This window comes from Cercospora beticola, chromosome 7 (genome assembly GCF_033473495.1).
Source record: "Cercospora beticola chromosome 7, complete sequence".
Taxonomy (NCBI): domain Eukaryota; kingdom Fungi; phylum Ascomycota; class Dothideomycetes; order Mycosphaerellales; family Mycosphaerellaceae; genus Cercospora; species Cercospora beticola.
Genome location: NC_088941.1, coordinates 2,018,757 through 2,027,027, shown reverse-complemented (window position 1 = coordinate 2,027,027; position 8,271 = coordinate 2,018,757).

Sequence of the window (8,271 nt, the reverse complement as noted above, 5' to 3'; positions counted from 1 at the left end):
ATTAATATCCGTAGTATCGTCGAGAAGGAAAGCGGCCGGCTTGCTACCTAACTATATTTCGACTTCTCCTTCTATACGCGTCGCTAGTACGCTCTAAACTAGTAGAGGGTTATCGCTATCTAGTTTAGCGCCGGTAACTCGCGCGTTGTCTCCGGCGCCTTAGCTTTTTTCGCTCTAAACTACTCCTTTGCTATAGTTACTCTGCGAATAGCCGGCTTATTACTATCTTTCCTAGAGTTCGGGTAGTTAGGACTAATATAGCTAACCTCGTCATATACGAAGTACGTAGGTTGCTAACCCTTGCCCTTGCCTCTGCCTCTACGTTTACCCTTCGGCTTGCTACTATAAGTGTCGCGTTAGCCGCTAGTCGAACCGGAGGCTCCTTTATAAGAAGCGTCGCTATTAGTATGCTTACGCTTAGCCTACTTATTCTCGGTATTACTACGATACGGCTTACGAGGCATAGCCTTCTTAGCTTACTCGAGGCGCCTTACTAGGGCGATAAGGTCGGTACGCTTATTAGAAACGATATAGTTCTTAATAATATCCTTACGTAGCGATAGCTTTAGTTTTACGAGGAACTAGCGTACTAGCTACGCCTTAGTATAATTACCTAACTAAGACTCTAGGTTACTAAGGTCTATTGCGAACTATTATACGCTCTAGCTCTTACTCTAGCGTATATTCTCGTATTCTATAGTTATAAGAAGCATACGGTTCGTTTAATCTCCGACGATATCGTATAGGAATTAATAGAACCGAGACTAGGTATATCCTATAGGTAGAACGCCTAGGTATTTATTATACTATACCTCTTGCGCTTCGCCTACGAGATATATAATATCCGTAATTACCTTCTAGTAATCCGTCGGAAACCTCTTTAGTATAGCTATAAAGTTTACCTCGAGGGTACGGATAAATTCGCGTGCCTCCTTTATAGTCTTACTCTTAAAGAGCTTAGGCGTACGTAGCTTAATAGACTCGTATAAGCTATACTCGTCGCTTTCGGAACGTACGCTACTCGTATAACTTGCGGACGCGTCGCCTTGCTAAGGTATTAGCTATCCGAGGCCTAGCGCTATCGCGCTTAGCTATACTAGTAATTTAATTATCTATACCTCTCTTAGTAAGCGTTTGTTCTTAGCCTTAAGAGTACGGATCTCTAGCTATTCGCGTAACGTATTATTTTTAGCTTAGAGGCGCCTATGTATTATATGCGCGTTACTAGCGTCGTCGGCATTATCTATATCCTCGTCCTATTCCTCTTTAGCTTATACTATTCCGGATTCTAATATCTTTTCGATATAGCCTAATAGCTATCTATCGTTCGGTACGTCGTCGTCGCGATTAGTCCGCTAGGTAGATACGTTTCGCGTAAGCATAATAGGCCTTAATAGATCGCTACTCTCGATAAGGTAGAGGAATTATAATTATAAGGGTAGAATATAGCAATATATTAAGCGCCTCTAGACTCCCTATCTAGAGATATTAAGAATAATTCCTACCTCTTAGTTTATATACGTTCTGCGTACTTTTATTCTATACTAAGTATAAGCGGTACTAGCCGTTATACCTTAACGCCTAATAAGCTACGCCTCTCGAGCTATATACTCCTAACTCTTATACTACCTCGGCTATATCGGATTAGAGGTATCGTAAGTATATAGAAATACGACCGATTTACTACTATCGATATATAGATTCTAGCCTTAGTTAAGAGAGAATATATTCTCGCTCGCGTTTACTATACTACTTACGTCGTCTATAACTTACTAGTTAAGATACTCGTAGGAATAGACGTTATTACTATAGAGGATATTATAATAGATATTAGCTATAAGGTTACTACTCTAGAGTAGTATAAAAACGCTAAGGTCCTATTATTAGTTATAAGGAAGGCTAAGACGCTATTCTATACTATATTAGAGACGGTAGAGTCTTTCGTATTACTGCTATATTCTAAGTCCTAGGTCCCGATTACTATATACGACCTACTACCGAACGACTATAATTTTAACTTCGTTCCTAAGCCGAACTATCTTACTAGACTCTAGCGTTCTCTACGTATCTTAAACGCGGTCTTAGATAGCTATACGGAGTACGTCTTAGTCGCTAATTATAGTACTACGGAGATAATTCTCCTACTATAAACGCGTCTCGGAGTAGTTTATAAAATAGTACTAGAGGGCACTTTCCTAGCTACTCTAGCTAGCTACGTCGAAGATTTAGCCGAGCTTCCGGATTTTCTAAGACCGAGTCGCGTTTAACTTATAAGTCTACTCTACTAAAGGTAGCGGTCTCTCTAGATATACTACTAAACTCTATAGAGTATAAATTAGAGAATAGGTATATAGTATATAGGGACGAGACTCGCTAAAAGGCGTACGCGACGTTAGTTAAGAAGTAGAAACGCCTCTAGGTTAATAAAGGCACTATAGTTAAAGTCTCTAAGGCTAATTATCTGCCTATTCTACTCCTTACTAGTAGTAAGGCCTACTGCTTACCTACGACTATTTATCCTCTTTCTAGACTCGACTACGAAGTAGTTAATAAAGCCTTTAACGCCTTATACGAACACGGCAAAATAGAGTTTATAACTAGGCCGACTCCCTTCGGTTTTCCTATCTTTATTATTTAGAAGATAGTCCTACTCGATAGTAAACCGATATAGAAAGGTAGAGCTATAGTCGATATCTATAGTTTAAATAAGATAGTAGTTAAGGACTCTTATCTCTTACTATAATAAGACGAGATCGTAGACGCTCTCTATAGTACGGAATATATTACTATAATCGATACGGTATTATTCTTCTACTAATAGGTCGTAGCTAAAGGCGACTACTATAAATTTATAGTTAATAGCTACTATAGATAAGAATAGATAAATATCGTAATTATAGAGTATACCGGTAGCGTCTAATACGTCTAGCGGCAACTTAACTATATCCTTAAGCCGTTTCGAGACTTCTACTATATATATATCGATAATATTATTATCTTCTCGTAGACGTTCGACGACTACCTTATATACCTTAACTACCTATTCGGCCTCCTTAATTCCTTCGATATTAGTATTACGCTCTAGAAAACCTTTCTTAGGTACCTGTCCGCGGCTCTTCTAAATTAGAGAGTTAGTAGCTTTAGTTATACTACTTATAAAGAAAAGGTTCGTACTATTCTCGACCTTCTATTTCTATAGATACTTAAGGAGTTAGAATTTTATATTAGTATTATAGGCTAGTAACGGTACTATATTCTATACTTTTTATAAATTATAGCTCTATTCGAGGAAAGGAAGAAGTACTTACTATAATAGAGACCTAATCGAGGCAATCTCTATAAGCGATTCGTAGCGCGAACTAGAGCGTAGGACGATACTAAAAATCTTAACTAGTAGCGTCGCTATTTCGATATTCTAGCTAAGATCTACCGAATAGCGTCCTTCCTCTACTATACCGACCTCTATCGTTATAAGAGCGGAGTTACGTAGGTAGTTATATAATGCCTAGGTTACGTAGTAATATACTAAAGATTTATAACCTAGAGCTGTCCGTGCTTACTAAGCTCGGACATTATGCCTTTTAGCCGAGAGGTAACGAAACAAAGCTCTAGGATTTCGCTATTATAAGAATGTCCGAGCTTAATAGTTCTAACGGTTCGGCCGAAGTCGGTAGCTCGGTATATCCGAGGTCTTCGGTTCGATCCTCGCTTAGGGCTAAAAAGCGGGGTTAAAATTGCGTCGGTATACGTACTAAGGCTAAATGCCTTAGTACTAGGCGACGTTTATAGATTTGCCTTATTACGTACTCGTGTTACGTAACTAGGTTCCGTACGCGTGCGACCTATATACTTCCGTAGTCCCTTACTTATCGCTTTAGGGTTAATATAACTTAGTAAGCACTCTTAGTTACGTAATATACTGCGGCCTCTAAGTACGTAATCCGGGCTTAGCGCTAGGGCGTCGCCTTCCGAGAGAAGAGGATAGTTATAAGAGCGGAGTTACGTAGGTAGTTACGTAATGCCTAGGTTATATAGTAATATACTAAAGATTTATAACCTAGAGCTGTCCGTACTTACTAAGCTTAGATATTATGCCTTTTAGCCGAGAGGTAACGAAACAAAGCTCTAGGATTTCGCTATTATAACTACGATAAATACTAATATAGGTAGTATCTACGAGCTAACGAAACTTAACTACTACGTATAGTAATATAGCTAGGACGTAGGAAAATTTCGCGGAATAGGTTTTAGCTACTATAGCGCGCCTACCGACGTCTAGCCTATTATAAACAGTATTATCTAATCTATTACTATATAGCTCCTACTAGTCTATAATAGGGACGAACTAGAAGGCCTACGGCCTTTACTCTTATATAACTACTTCTATAATAGTAGCGATAAGGTCTACCTTATCGATAATAGCTACTACTATTAGAAAGTATAGTCTAGTTAGATATTCTAAGAGACACTTTAGGGATTAGGATTAGGTAATATAGGTTATATAATACTAGGTTATATAACCTAGCTAATGCCTATCTTAGGAGTAAGATATAACCTATAACTAACTAATATAATTAACTCGGTTAGTTCCTACTTATTGTCTCTACTTCTACTATATTATACCTATCCGACGAGTGCCTACGAGAGTACAATTCGATAGGTTATAAGCTCGGGTTTATAGAGAAGCTCTAAGTAGTAAGAGTTAGCCTTCTTATCCTTAAAGTAATACGTATTACCTCTTATAGAACCTATAGTATTAATTAGGCAGAGAAGCAGGAAAAGAGTATAAGGGAGACTAGAGGTATATCCTATCTATACTACCTAGAAGCTTTAGAAGATCCTAGTTGCAAGCTAGAAGTCCCTAAAGGGCAGGTAAGACAGAGAAAAGCCTAGTAAGGCATACTCTACTTTAAAAGAGAAGTATACTAAAGAAGTATAAAGAGGAAAGGATTAGCCTTAGACTATAGCACTTAAGTAGATAAGACTAGGCCTAAGCACTAAGTACTACTAATACCTTAGAACTAGCTAGTAGTACTTTTCTAAGAAGGTAGATCTTTTAGAGGTTCTCTACCTAAGAACCTAACTAACTCCTCTAAGAGAGAAGAGTCCTTAGACACCTTAGCTAAGAGAGAAGAGTCTTAGTAACTAGGGAAGGCAGAAATCTAGAAGCTACTAATTAGATTAAAAGAGCTTATGTTTCTAGAGTTTAGATTTGTTTATTTAATTTTGCAGAAATAGATTTAATAAGTAAATTAGATAGGAGGAGAACACTAATCCTAATAAGAGAGAACTAGAGACTATAGTTTAAGCTATAGGAGAATATACTTAGAGGAAAAGAAATCTTCTAGATAATCTTAGACTTAAAGGGGTTATTAGCACCTACTCTAGCTAAATCTAAAGCATCTAAGGCTTTATTAAGCAAAGGGAAAGGCACTACATTTTTAGAGTTTAGCCTAAAATAGCAGAAGGACAATATAAAGGCAATCTATATCCTAATAGAAAGTCTTTATATAGATAACTAAGATAAGGTAATAGATAAGACAAGAGCATATAATATCTAGATAAAGCTATATAGGAAATATAGCAAAGTCTAATAGGTATATATAATAGCTATTATCTAAGAATTTATAACTTTTAAGATAGAACTAGAGGATATAATTAGGAAATTATAGGTCTACTTTAGCAACCTTAGAAGGAGGATTGCAGAGATTAACTAGAGGGAGTTATACTATAAGACTCCTAATATAAGGATTAAGTATCTACTCTTTATACTCCTAGCTAAGTACAAAAGTATAAAGCAGACTATCTAAGCTTAGAAGAACTTAGACCCTAAAGAAATCCTCTAACTCCTTAAAGCAGAGGAGTTAATATAGTATAGGCACTAGTCCTAAGAAATAGTAATATTTGCTAAGGGAAGAGGGACCTAAGGCATAAAGCTAAAATGTTACCTATATAACTAGGAATATTTTAGAGGTGTTGCTAAGTGTCTATACCTTAATAAAGCTAAGAGAACTATTAACTTAAGATAGGCTAGTAGAGTAGAGAAGAGAAGAATACTACCTAGGGAGAGTATCTTTAGGAGGAGACTTTTACTAGATAGAGAAGTATTAAAAGAAATAGTAAAGAAACTTAACCTAAAAGTCTAATCTCTTAAGAAGAGACAAAGCTTAAGGAAGTTTTCTAAGAAGGCATATACTACCTAAGAAGATATAGAACCTTCTATAGTATCTAAAGTATCTTAATCTCTATTAGAGGATAATAATATTAATAAAGTTATATACTTAACTATAGAAGCAAAAGGCAAGTATATACTATTAAGATAGCTACTTAACTCCTATGCTTTATTATATATAACTAACTAAGAATTACTTTTTAGAGAACTAAAACCTCTTTAGAGGAAAAAGTAGATTAAGGTTAGAGGTAGCTATCTAATAGCTATATATATAGGAGATATAGTAATAAGTAGGAGAAGAGGAAAGCAGATTGTTCTTAAGAATATTCTCTTTATACCTAGTCTAGGAGTAAATCTTGTTTCTTAGAGCTAATTTAGCTAGTAGTATAGTGTTTAACTACCAAAATTCACACTTGTTTTATTATCTAGGAAACTAGTTATCTAGACAAAACTATTAGGAGGAGTACTATTTATTAAGGAGATTAATAATGCATTGCAGGAGCTTGTAATATTATACTTTAATCAAAAATAAGAGAATAAAGCCTATACCTTTAAAGCCTAAGAAAAGACCTAAGAATAGTAGGAGCTTTAGTATAGGAGACTTATATATTTTAGAGAGGGTCTTCTTAGAAACCTATATAAGATGTCTAACTTAAAGGCTTAGATTCCTATTCTAAAGGAATACTAACCTTATAGAGTATATTCCTTAGCAAAGATAAAGAAATATAGAGGGAAAGAAACCGAAAGGAAACTATAAAGGTTGTCTCTAGTTTCTATTAATATCTATAGTCCTTTGCCTATCTTAAGATTAGGATATAAATAGTAGCTTAAGATTGTTAATAACTTCTTAAGAAAGAAATAGACTTTCCTAATAAAGTCTAGAGAAGATATACTAAGTATCCTTAGAGACTAGAAGGTAAAAGCTAAGCTATAATCGGGAAATCCCCTCTAGATTATAAGGAGTAATAGAGCAAGAGAGCTTCTTACTATACTAAAGCAGTAGGAGAAGGAATATAGAATTTCCTTCTATATAACTAAAGTATATAACTCTATCTAGAATAGAGTAGTTAAGAAGTTAATCTAAACCTCTAAAGACTATATAAGAGCAATACTAGAAGATGCCTATATGCCTATTAAATTCTAGCTAGAAGCCTTAGCAGCCTATATAGTTATTAGAAATTCCCTTCCTAATAGCCTAGAAATTAATAGATTTAAGGTATTACCTAAGGAAGCCTTTTTAGGCATTTAACCCTTAGTATTATACTTTAGAGTTTAGGGTTACAAAGCAGTAGTCTATATAGATCCTAAGTCCTAGCTAGTAGAGATAAGATTAGACAAACTAATAAATAGAGGCAAAGATGCCGTATTTATTAGATATGTTCCTAATACTACTAAAATATAGCTCTTCTAGGAGCCTAATATAAGGGCTATTAAAGCCTATAATACTACTACTTAGTTTAAGTATAAGAAAGGAGGAGATATAGAGCTAAATGTTCCTAAGCTTAATTAAGTAAGCAGTATACCTATTAGAAACCTAGTTAGCAGACCTCTAAAGAAGCTAATAGTAGTTATACCTTCTATAGCTACTATACCTATAGCTATAGCAACTAAACCTATAGGTCCTAGCTAAATACTCTTTATATAGTTACTATCTCTACTAAAGGATAAGAAGGAGTACTAGAGGATAGAGGATCTAGAAGAAGAAAACTCTAGGGAACTATAACTCTAGTAGGAGAAAAGTAGAACTACTAAACTACCTAAGCTAAGCTAGGAAGTTAATAGATAAGCTAGTCCTAGTACTAGTAGGAGACTATATTCTAAAGCAAGAGGATTAAATGTTATATAGCAGGACCTATAAGGAAATAGAAATTAGAAAAGGAACTAAGACTAAACCTATAGCTAAAAGAGAAGGAGATCTGTCTTAGATAAAGGACTAGGCCTAGAGCTAAAAGCTTATAGTATAGTAACAAGACAAGTACTTTAGAAGAAACAGAGAGAATATAGACAGGAGGAGGAGCCTAGTGCTAAGCATTATAAAGCATTCCTAAGCTAAGTCTAAGGCTAAGAATAGGAGTAGATTTAGGAAGCCCTATTAGAGG